Source organism: Papio anubis, chromosome 5, assembly GCF_008728515.1.
Source record: "Papio anubis isolate 15944 chromosome 5, Panubis1.0, whole genome shotgun sequence".
Lineage (NCBI taxonomy): Eukaryota > Metazoa > Chordata > Mammalia > Primates > Cercopithecidae > Papio > Papio anubis.
The window spans coordinates 98021039-98033739 of NC_044980.1; the positions used below are offsets into that span (position 1 = coordinate 98021039).

Genomic DNA, 12701 nt, shown 5'->3' on the forward strand with positions numbered 1-12701 from the left:
TCACATGCAATGCTAAACTAAGCTGCTGCCATTGTCTCCACAGCGAATCTGAATTCCACATGTCCTCCTAAATTCTCTTTACTTGGCAGGGCGTGGTGGCTCAAGCCTGTAATCCTAGCACTTTGGGAGGCCGAGACTGGCAGATCACGAGGTCAGGTGATCGAGACCATCCTGGTTAACATGGTGAAACCCCCTCTCTACTAAAAAATACAAGAAACTAGCCGGGCGAGGTGGTGGGTGCCTGTAGTTCCAGCTACTCGGGAGGCTGAGGCCAGAGAATGGTTTAAACTTGGGAGGCGGAGTTTGCAGTGAGCTGAGATTGGGCCACTGCACTCCAGCCTGGGCGACAGAGTGAGACTCTGTCTCAAAAAAAAAAAAAAAAAAAGAAAATTCTATTTACTCATCCAACAGCCTGAACAGACATGTAATATGCATTGCTTCACACTTCTGCTCAAAACTATTTGAGACTCACATCACCCTTAATGTAACAATCCAAACTTACTATTATGGCTCTTTCTCAACGAAGAATCCTTTCCTGAATTTCTAGATATGATGCCCACGTTCTACGGCAAAAGTACTTCAAGTAAGGAAATTCATGATCCCCAGAGGAAATAACCTATATCCATCAAACGGCTGACTTTGAGAGACCAGAATAAAATATTAGAGTCATTGATAGTGCATTTCTCAAAGTCTAGACTTTTACTTCTTAAATACTATTATTTATATCAATTAGATCTTAAATGATATCTGACCTAATGCATAGTTATAAAAAGCATTTCTCTAATTCTTCAAGGGCACAGACTGGCTAAACACAAACTTAATGTAAGTTTCTCAACAAAGCACATCAATATCTCTCAGTCTTTAGCCTCTGAATTCAGATTTATAGCGACATCTCACTTTTCTCCAAGAATGATGAGCAAGCACTGACTTTAAATTAGTCTTAAAAAAAATACCCACCATAGTCATTTTTTCCCAAACCCAGGAATTCTCTTCCACAAGTAATTTATTGTCTTCTTCCAGATGCTGATATCCCCCACAATTCACAAATGTCAGTTTCCTCAATTTGGACATATAAAGAAGTTAATAAATCAATGTATTTCTCACCAGCCACTTAGTTATACATATATCGTATAGAATCACTTTCTACTGCTTACCAATCTTGTCAGCCCTCATTTGCCTACTGAATAAAATCTAAAGTCTTTGTTTTACAAGGCACTTATGACATTTCTGCAACAGACCTTTCCATTTATATCTCCTACTACCATATTATCATCCTGTTCCTTATTCTCTTAATCTCCAGAAAAAAAAGTCACTCAACTACTCATATACTTAATTATCAAATGTTTCTTGAAGTTCAGAGTAAGAAACATGGCATGATATCTGGGGGCTGGGGATCCAGTAAATGTAAACACCCTTCCTGCCCTGAAAGAGCTTAAGGACTAGTGACTGAGTCAGACCCTAAAGATGAAAATGCAATGAGTATTTAAAAGAGTAAGGAAAAGATGTTTTCAAAAATGTTCACATGGGGATATAAATTAGATACTGAGGAAAGTCTCATTGTAGAAATTTTCTTACCTTGCGTCTTAAAGAATGAGTAAAATGTGGTCATGTTTAGTGCTTAGGGAATACGAGGAAACAATACGAGAGAGTAAATTTTGTGCTGTTATTTTACTGGTCTTCCCACCTGTCTGTGTACTTAGTTCTTACTTAAATGTCTTCGTGACCCATTTCAGAATGTAACCTTCATGTTAAAGCCTTCCCAAATTCTCAGAATAAATTTATCATCCTAATGACCTTGTATTGCCATTTATATAATCACTAATCACATACTCTATGTTTTCTCCTAGATAGTAATTTCTTGAGTGAAGAATCTTGTACAATACTTTAATCTCTCCAACAACCCTCCTGCTCCTGGTAGAATCTAGTAGGTTATAGCAATGTAAGTTGAATCCTGAGATAATTTGGGCCTAAATAGATTGCCTTACCAGCCTAGATCAAACAGTAAGTTAATGGCAAAGTCAAGATGAAATATGAGTCTTCTAGTTTTGAATTGTGTTTTTCATCAAGATTTCATAAAGTTATTAGTTTTGATATTATTGCCTTAATTTGCTGAGTTTCTGAATTTAACGATGGATAAAAATTTTTGAAGGATTGGAAATGGAACAAATAGTCCCAGTCACTCAGGTATGTTCTTGGGGAGTCACCTTGATGTCAGAAAACACTGCAATGAAATGATCACAATTCTCCAAGTCTTCTTCCGTATTGCAGACAGTAAACCTTTCTGCATACAGTTAGTAGGTCATGGTGAAAGATATTTGGATTACTTCTCTCAACTTCATTCCACTCTCATTCTATTCAAAGACAACAGAGTTAGAAATAAAAATATAAGATTAATTTGTAGCTATGATACAAAATGTAAGTCAGAATTTGCTAATTAGATGCATTTGTGTGAAAATTAGACAATAGAATGACTGATAGCATCTTTCAGATGCTGCAGGAAGACAGATTATCTCTGGGAGAAGTGAGTACTGCCCAGTCACCGGTGTCATGACTGTGGTATATGCAACCTGGACATTTTATTGACCTTGGGTAGTAGCAGTGGTAGCGGTGAGGCCTAAAAGCCCAAGGTCTAGTGGTAGTGCCCTAATTTGCACTCCTCTATCCCTTCCGAGTCCCTGAGTTCAATCACTTTTTTCTTAGAAGTGTTTTGGCCAGTTTCTGTTTTCTGCACAGTCCTGACTGATGGAGTGTTCAATAACATTTGCCAGCAGATTCACCTTTAGAAAATCTTAAGTACTTTTTGTGTCTTTGTTTACTGCCTTGTATATTGTCCAAAACCGCATGCTTTATGTTAAAATAGATAACAAGGAGATTCATTGGATATTCCCCAGGGGCTAACACCAGGCAGGAAACTAAATCTGAATATATTTGATGATTAAAAGGAATTTCTGTGGATTTAAGAGTAATCTTCAAATGCATAAATAATTGGTTAATCAAAGTCAGTTTCATAATTTCCCAAACTGTTTCTAATTTATTAAGCTCTTCAGATACTTTAGTATTTTAGATCTTAGCAATGCTTCAGAATTATTATGCACTTTTTTGATCTCTAAATATAATACTTAAATGACATTGAGCATCATTATAAAATAGTCTCCAACTGCTTCTTAAATGCTGAGTCAAAGGCAGGAAAGTTATGAAAAATAAATGAAGTAAAGCCAAGATGTTTACTCTCAAAGCAGGAGGCACTAATCTTGTGACAATGCTCTGTTCCACTGGCATTGTTATTGCTGCCACATGGAGTGATTGATGGGGATTTAATCATTTTATCTAATGCCTCCTGGTATCAGGGAATGATATATGCTACAGCACAGCTTTTAGAACATTCCAAAATTTTCTCAATGTAAGAAATTGGGTACAGAGCTGCAAATGCTGTTTCTTTTTTTTTTCTTACCTACATAATCTGAAACAGTTTGGAGATCCTTTGATACCAATTACACAGAACATGAGATTACATACCTTTATTATAGATGACAAAATTATAATTGATTATTCCTACTGATGTATTGTAATATTCCTAATCACAATATTAGATTATTTCTAATGACATATAATATTAACAACTCTTAACTATATGTTTTAAGTGGTGTTTAAATTAAACAAGATAATTGCACCTATCTGACATTACATGTTTTAATACAAAGCTCTTGAAGCATAGACAATATTCAGATTACATTGGGTCAGGCACAGTGGCCCATGCCTGTAATCCCAGCACTTTGGGAGGCTAAGGCAGGCGGATCACTTGAGGTCAAGAGTTCGAGACCAGCCTAGCAACATAGTTAAACCTCATCTCTTCCCAGAATACAAAAATTAACTGGGCGTGGTGATGTGTGCCTGTAGTCCCGGCTACTTGGAGGCTTGGCGAATCGCTGGAACCCCAGAGTTAAGTTGGAGGTGCAGTGAGCTGAGATCGTGCCACTACACTCTAGCTCGGCGACAGAGCAAGACTGCGTCTCAAAAAGAAAAAAAAAAAAAAATTTCATTGGCTATATTCGTTTTTAAGGTTTTTAGAGCATAATTTATTATTATAGGTATTCTTTAGAGCAACTGGATAATTTGTTAACTTGATATACTTGATAACAAATAAGTAAATGCTAGCATACCTAATTATTATGCTAATATCGGTGTCAATATATTTGTTCAATGCAGTTGGTGAGAGGAATTGAACTCAACTCCACTGAGTTCTGGGGTGAGCTAATGACAAAACTTTGTGGAGAGGTTGGTCAATGTGCTAAAGCAATCAGTGATTGCTAAGTGGCACTTAGTGGATTAGTGTCTTCCCCTCTCACAGAGTCTGGGAGATAGAGCCCTTATGTTTGTTTTGTTTTGTTTCTCTCTGAATCTGAGCACAGAAGAGTAGATAGAGCTCTTAACGTTTCTTGATGATATCCTTTCAAAGGAATGGGTCCTAGGTCTTTGGAAGAAACATTCTTTAAATTTTAAAACTAGCAAAGGGCTGGGAGGAGGCTTCTATCCCGAAGGGGCAGAGAAAGACTTCACAATTGCAAGCTTTATGAAGTAAAAGTACTAAGACAAGGGAAGTCAGGGGCTTATACTAAGGAAGAATCCTGACTGAAGTTTAGTTCAGCTGCAGAGAACACTATGACTATCTTGATCACTAACCACTGGGAAATAAACTGATATCTCGAAAAATTGTATTTGCTTAACAAGCTACAAAAATGCCTATTAAATTATGTTTCAAACTTATGCCTTAGCCATTCTACTGATATTTCCCTCTTGGAAATGCATTTGTGATATTTTAAGTAATTTATGATTTATTTATTAAGTATCCTATGTTATACTGACTTATTAAGAATTTAAGGTATATAGTGGTGTATTTCTCTGAATATTTCACAGACCTCCAATTGATCTAATTTTTATTCACATCAAATTCAAATTTGACATTTGAATATTGAGAATACATGTTCTATATATTTATTTTCTACTAAGCTTATTTTATTTATTCTGAAAATTGTGCTTCTGCTTTAATACATTCATACTTTCTCTAGGATTCGGTTAATTCTTGATTAATGACTCTTTGCCTTATCAGTACACCTTAATCTATATACTCGCTTAGTTTTTAATCTTTTCTTACTGAATGGTCTTAATCTTCTGAGACTCTGTCTTTTGAAATTGTAACTACAGGTATATATTTATCACTTTTACTTCTTTTGTGTAACTTCTCCAGCTGTGTTTCTTCTTCCTTAAAATATTGTAATGAAAAGGCCAGTCTAATAAATCTCCGGGACAAGGGTCAGATAATGTTTATTTTCACTTTTAAAATTGCATTTTCTGTTAGTTCCCTCTGTAATACTCAAGCTTGCAGTTCTACATTTTGAGGCATTTTTAAAATGAGTTTGCCATGTAAGCTTTCTCATCTCTACAATCAAGGTAAATAATAATACTATCATTTTATTAATTTGACCTTGACAAAATGTACTGTTTACATTTGACTCATCAATGAGAGTACTTCTTTTATATTATTTCAGAAAAAAATACTGCTGAGAAAACTATGAACATATTTTTGAGCACCCATAGTTTTGAGTACTACGGTAAACCATTTACATACCTCACTTTCCTTGGATCACAGAATTGAATCATTATATTACTAGTTGATAGCATTGTGATAGTATTCTCATTTATGATTGGAGTGTATGGTAGTGATTCTTATATTTCAGAGAGCAAAAAAATCATGTTTCATTATTTTTGAAGCATAGGTTTTCTAAACCTCACAAAAGTGATTTAATTCAATATCTGGAATTTAGATATATGTGTTTTGCTTGACCCTAGGTGATTCTGAAGCAGGTGATTTTATAAACAGACATTGAAAAAAACAGTACTATAGGAAAGAATTTGGGGAAAGATTAGTTCATGAGCTCTCTATAGAATTTAGATCAAGTATAAAGAATAGCATAGCTGTAATGTCATAACCTTATGATAAATAGTTTCTTAATATTCTCTTTAGTGTTTATACTTTTCAAAACTACCAATAATACTTTAATCAAAAATATTTTTAAGTTACTTTCAAATTAAGAAGCCATATATACACGTGCCTTATTCTCTACTGTTTTTGTGTTTTTAAGATTTAGTATGAAACATTGTTGCAATTTAAAATTTTACCTTTCTTCTGTCAAAATCAAGATATTTATGTTTATATTAATTTATTTTTTAAATTTATTATAAAAATTTTTATTATATAAATTTTTAAATTTATTATATAAAATTATATACATCTTGGACAAATGTCTTCAGTTTAATTTTGCATTCTTTGAGATTATCATGTGTTCATCTTAGGTAATTTGAAAATGGTGTAGTGGTGTGTGTGTGTGTGTGTGTATGCCTGTGTGTATACATTTGCATGTGTACATATAAGAGTAAAGTCATCATTTGAACAATAAAAATCAGTTTCAGTTTTTCAATTTAATTATTTCCATATCTCTTTCAAGTAGACTTAGCTGATATTACTGAACATCTTCTAAGATTCATACTTTCTGTTTACACTTTTCTTATTTCTCAGTGAGAAAGAAATATTTAAGCAAGAGGTTTGCAAACCATTCTTTTCCATTACCAGAGAGTTACCTCTGGGAAAGAAAGATCACACAGCATGTTTACATATCTGTACCAGATGACGGGTCTACTGGAAAACGCACTAGTGGTATTTGCTAGTAGGAGATTTCTATGGAATGCTTTTAATACTTTGGACCTAGTCTAATGTTGCTTATGGTAACCTAGAATGTATACATTTATACACTCAGGAAAATGTCATAAATGCTATGTAACTATACATTTATAAAACGAGGTGTTTTGTGACCAAAATGCTTATTTTCTGTTTTGAAATATAGATGCATATATATATATATATATATATATATATATATATATATATGGGAATTAACATATTTCTTTGGCCAGAGTATTTTTTTCTGCTTCTCTAGTCCCTTGTAATTACTTCTATCAGTAAGGCATAATGACAGCACTGATTTGTGTGAGTTTGATTTGAAAATTTAATTCTTTCTGTTTTACCATCCATCATATATGATTTATAAACAAAAGAAGTGTACTTTTATCTCCCAATTGATCATGATATGCATTGTTAATCTGAATGGTATCTTATATTAGAGAACTATATCAGGCTAAATATCTATACTTATTCATATTTATCTACACATGTATCTATCTATCCCTCTATTTCTATAAATCTTTGCCTTTGTCTACATTACATTTAGATACACATAAGTATATATATTTATGTATTTATAATATCTACACTTATATTTTATATTATGGATATATAAGTGCTCTATTAATAAAAGTGAAATATACCAAGTAGATATTAGAAGCAGGCTTCGTTTGATAATGTGCAGACATTGGTTACTTAAGAAAAAATTTGAAGACTTAAAAATTTGCAACCCCAGGATGCAATATGTATGGCAGGGCCATTTTTGGAGATTAATACTGTTACCAACCTCCTCCTCTTGCTAATGGAATGTATTTAAACAAAACCACAAGTAAGGAGGTAATTAGGCAAAAAGTGCTTCACCTTCCAAAGGGATTGGGGCAAAGTTTTATGAGGATTTGCTTAGAGATTAAGAAATAAGATTTCCTTGGAATGTGAATTGTAAACAAAAGATGTGTGATTATCTTGCTTAATAAGCAGCATTGTTTTGTGCTTCACATGCCTGTCAACCTCTTTGAGGTCCCTGCAACGAGCATTCACAAAATATGTGCCCATGCATCCTCATTTCATTCTTACCATATCCTGCTTGTTGTAATTTTTATATGAAAGGGAACCTGAATTTGATAGTTAGAGTTCATACTTTTGATGACCATTCTTTTGATTTTTAAAAGATATTGGCACAAGTTATTAGTAATTTTAGTAAATGCCTTCCTTAATTCTCCTCTTTCCTCCTTGTGAAGAGGGCTGATAAGATTAATGTCACAACTTTTTTTTTCGGGGGGGGGGAGTTATGTGAGGGACAGTATTTTTTGTTTGTTTTCAATTTTTACAGAGCAAAAGGCATTAATAAACTCAGGAAAACTTAGACATATCTAGAGAGAGAGTAGTATCACTTGAGAGAAATATTGCTATCAATTCAACCTAGATTAGATAAATAGACAAGTTAAAAACTTTAAATATCCACATACACAGAGGTAAAAACCTCCATTAATTTTGTTGAGGCATTGCAAGATCCTAAGCATCTTTCTGTATTGATCAGAGGAGTAGTACTTTAAAATTTGTGATTCCACTAAAGTTTACACAAATCTTTTAACAGGTGTTACCTCCTAGAACAGTACTACACAAAATGTCATTTGTGGATCTTCTCCGGTGACCACTAACTGTTTATTCATTTTCCATGATGACTTAAGCGCAGAAATGGAAAGTAGGCGTTTGGAAACTTTTATAGCAACTTGACATCAGTGCAATAGGCCAGAATGGTATCAGTGGTCTTGTCTCGACGAATGAAATATAGACCAGTAAGGGTGCTGTCAAAGTCTCAAGTGGTGGGAGCTATGTACTGGAATCATATTACAATGTGTAATGCTTTAAAGTTACTTTGCTAAATGTAAAAATAAGTACGAAATAGATACAATGACAAAATTATTTGGTTCAAAGATAGTTAAACTGAACTATAATTTTAGTGACTGAGGAAAGACTGAAAATGAATGTGTAGCATCACTGAATTCTTATTGAATTAAAAGAGAAATGCAGCCGGGTGCAGTGGCTCACGCCTGTAATCCCAGCATTTTAGGAGGCCAAAGCGGACAGATCACGAGGTCAGGAGATCGAGATCATGGTGAAACTCTGTCTCTACTAAAAATACAAAAAAGCTAGCCGGGCGAGGTGGCGGGAGCCTGTAGTCCCAGCTACTCGGGAGGCTGAGGCAGGAGAATGGCGTGAACCCGGGAGGCGGAGCTTGCAGTGAGCCGAGATCGCGCCACTGCACTCCAGTCTTGGTGACAGAGGGAGACTCTGTCTAAAAAAAATAATAATAATAATAATAAGAGAGAAATGCAATAAAGAGAAATGACTATTCTGAAGGTTCTTAAGTTGCTTTAAAAATTTCCTTTCAATTTTCATCAACGTACCTCTAAAAGACTAGTTTTTCTACTATACATATTAGTACAATAAAACAGAAACAAATCAGATATACATTTCCCCTGAGAGTAGCAGAATTTTTCAATCCAACCTAAATTAAATATTAACAACCTAAAAATGTTTAAACCTTCATATACACATCATTCATTCAACAGGTGCATAAGTATTTAGTAAGTAATCATTTTTCATTTTTTACCTATTAATCACTTTTTCACAGACTTTCATTGAATAACATGAGTAGTTTTCATAATTCTTTACATATGTTATATTCTGATTTTCACCATTTTAAATATAATTTTGAATTTAAAATTTTAAAATTGAATTTTTTGTGAATATTTTTATCTTTTTATTTTTTCTTTTCTAGTAATTCATTTTTATTGTATATATTAAAATATCAGATCTCAATGGATTGAGAAGCTCTTCCATGCAGCATAGTTTGAGGCTACCTTGAATCAAGGCATCAAATGTTCCCTAGAGGTAAGCTTAGATGCATTTTACAAGAAAGCACTAGGACATTTTTTAGTCTAGAAAAACAAGGGTCAGGTTGAATGACATAATGGGTGAAACAATGATCAGATGAAAGAGATGACTCCTCTTCAGTACAGGTATGATGTGTATTAGGTAATTGCTTCATTTTTGAATATTTTGGTGAATAAATCACCTACACTAATCTGTTTCAATTATTTTACTTACTATGGAAACAAATATAATTGAAAATTTCTAGTACAATTAATAGTTATGTGTTCTAACTGGAAATAGATACTACTAATTCTAAGAATTGACATTTTCTGTAGTAAAGCATTTACATACAGATTTTAGAGAATGTTCTTATAAATGAAATGAGAAATTTATTTCATGTAATATTTGGGGAAAAATATTTGTCCAAGAAAAAATTGTTCCTAATTGGCAAAATATAAAAAGTGAAAAATATTACTATGGAGTCTTTCGAATAACAATGAACCCAACTTAAACAACTTAGCCATAGGGATGGTGGGTATATTAATACTACTGACTCATTTTTTGGGATGGTGTTAATAAAAACACAAGAGTAACTGAGGACTGTGCTCTGTAAAAATTATTTTCTATTCATGTCAATTTCTGATTATTTTTTCCAGAGACATACCATATTACTAATTTACCTGCTTAAAGCACAGAAACAGCATTTATCAATTGGTAGACAATCTGAAGATAAATAATTCATCATATTGTGATAGATAACTTAAACTTTAATTACTCAGATAAAACCACTTTCATTATAAAACATGCTATATATTATACAACCAAATCCCTTCATTAAATTCTATTAACACAATTAATAAACAATTCACCCAGTGCATCGCTGTCTTTATCATTGGTTTACTTTTGAGTTATTAAACTTCAGGGAAGATGGCCCCACATGAATTGCAAATATCACCTATTTATTTAACCAATAAATACTTCACATAATGCCTTTTTTGTGCTTGTGAAAATAAAATTCAGTACTTGTTTGTCTTTCAAGGACAATAGAATCTCCTAGATTTAAATTCAAATAGTAAAATGTGCTAAGGAATTGGAGAGAGAAAATAAATTCAGGTAACAACTTAGCGGTGACCTTTACCTTCTCTAGAGACTCTGAGCATCCTGGGGAAAGAGATACTGAAGCTGTATTTTTCTGTTACAGCATTGCTATTTAGTAAGTATCTCAGAATCAAGATCTGCACAAATTACCTTTACTCTTTGCTGTATGTAGTTTGGTATTTTTTAAAGATAAGAGAAAAGGAATTGGACTGTTTTCAACTTAAGATCAAATCCAACCTCACACCTCTAAGAGTCTCTAATATTTCTCGACATTGATGTTTTTTTCCTTAAAATGTCAGTATTCCTTGTATAGACCTAACCAGATACAAAGGCACCGTTTTTACAGAAAGGTGTTTTGAGTTCAGGGTAGTCAGAATTTTTCATTAGTAATGTGTTTACCAATCTGGACACAGAAATTTAGACAAAACCAAAAGTTTATCGTATTTCAACCAAAAAAATGTATTAAAATAAATGGAGCAGAAAGATAAATTATAATTTCCATACTGACATTATTCTTCACTTTCAGAAGAAGGAAAAATAATTTTCTAACAACTTTAGTGTATTGCTTTTGAAAACCTTTGCCCCCATCTTGAACTTTTTTTGGGGTTTGAATAGATTTTAACAGGATGTTTTACTTAATGACAGAGTTTTAGGTTGAATTACACATCATTAAGATCAAATAAAAGAATTAGAAAGTGTAGTTTCATTTTAAAAAAAAAACTCACTTGCTATCAATTCCATACTTAAAATTAAATTCAAGCTTAACCCTCAATTTATATTTGTGGACACTCATCTGTACCACATGAACATTTAAAGAAAAATATATGTATGATTATATGATTTAGCTATCTCAATGTCAAAACAAAAAAAATGCATTCTCAAATGTTTAATATTGAGTTTAATATAAAAATTGTGATAAATGCAAATAAAATAGACCTCAAAATAGATATACTTGCAGAATTTAAAAAATGGTTTTTGAACTTGTAGGGAAAGGGAAGCAAAGAGATATTAAAATTTGGCCCTGAGGCCCCTAGATCCTTCCAATAAAGACCAATTTTACCAGTTGGCTTCCCCAGTTGTAGCATCCTAAACTCAATTATGCCTTTTTAGGAGGTTTAGATTTTCAGGCCCAAAGAGCAAAGTGAAATAATGAAATTATGCTAGAACAAATTTTCATCTCTTAAATTCTCCATAAATCATATTTAAGAAGGTGCACCTGAAATTTTGGAAGGAGTTTTAGATGGTCAAGTTTATAAAAATACAAAAAGTGGAGAATCTTTGAAATATATTTTATGAAATTATCTTTACTTATTTTTATAGTACTCTAACCAACAAGAGATACTGTGATTAGACGTCATAGTTTTTATTTAAATGATACAAAAACTTCTTTTATATTTTGAAAGCCTTTGGAAAAATAAAGGAGAAATCCAAAGAACATTATACCTATTTTTTTGATGAGATATGAGGTAAGGTTATACTTCTTGTTAAATTTACAAAGTTGATTCTATTCCCAATAAGTTATAACATTTATGTGAATATGCACATTTTATAAGGTATTGCATATAATGTATACTGTGTATATGTATGTATGTGTATATTCATGTAAATAAGTTGATTTAAACATTTGGTGCCAGAAAAAAAATCTCTTATATAAATTAAATTTTATTTAAATAAAGTAAATATGAACTAACAGATTTCCCTCTTTGCCACAAATATCAAGAAAGCCAAAATTAAATATAGTACTGAAAGGGGAACCTAGATCTTATATAAACACACCCATATCATATGACAAAAATTTTAAAGTGTATTATTATATAATGTGTTTATCCCTTAAAGGTAGTAATTAAATTTAAAACAAAGGTTTTATATTACAACTTTAACTTTTCAAATTTTTTTAGATTATTTTTGTTGATATAAGTTCTGAATTATTTTCTATGTGTTTTAAGAGTGAGACACTTTTCATGTATTGAAAATGAGTGGGTTTGGAAGT

The 12701-nt window shown here is 32.5% G+C and overlaps 1 long non-coding RNA gene across 1 annotated transcript in view; it reads right to left on the reverse strand.

Moving 5' to 3' along the window:
• Positions 1 to 965: 965 nt before the first annotated feature.
• The window catches only part of LOC103885296, a 90935-nt gene continuing 79199 nt past the window's right edge, over positions 966 to 12701 (reverse strand). The window contains exon 5 of the long non-coding RNA XR_648321.4: positions 966 to 2351. This is a non-coding gene — a long non-coding RNA (uncharacterized LOC103885296). The remainder of the gene's footprint in view (positions 2352 to 12701) is intronic.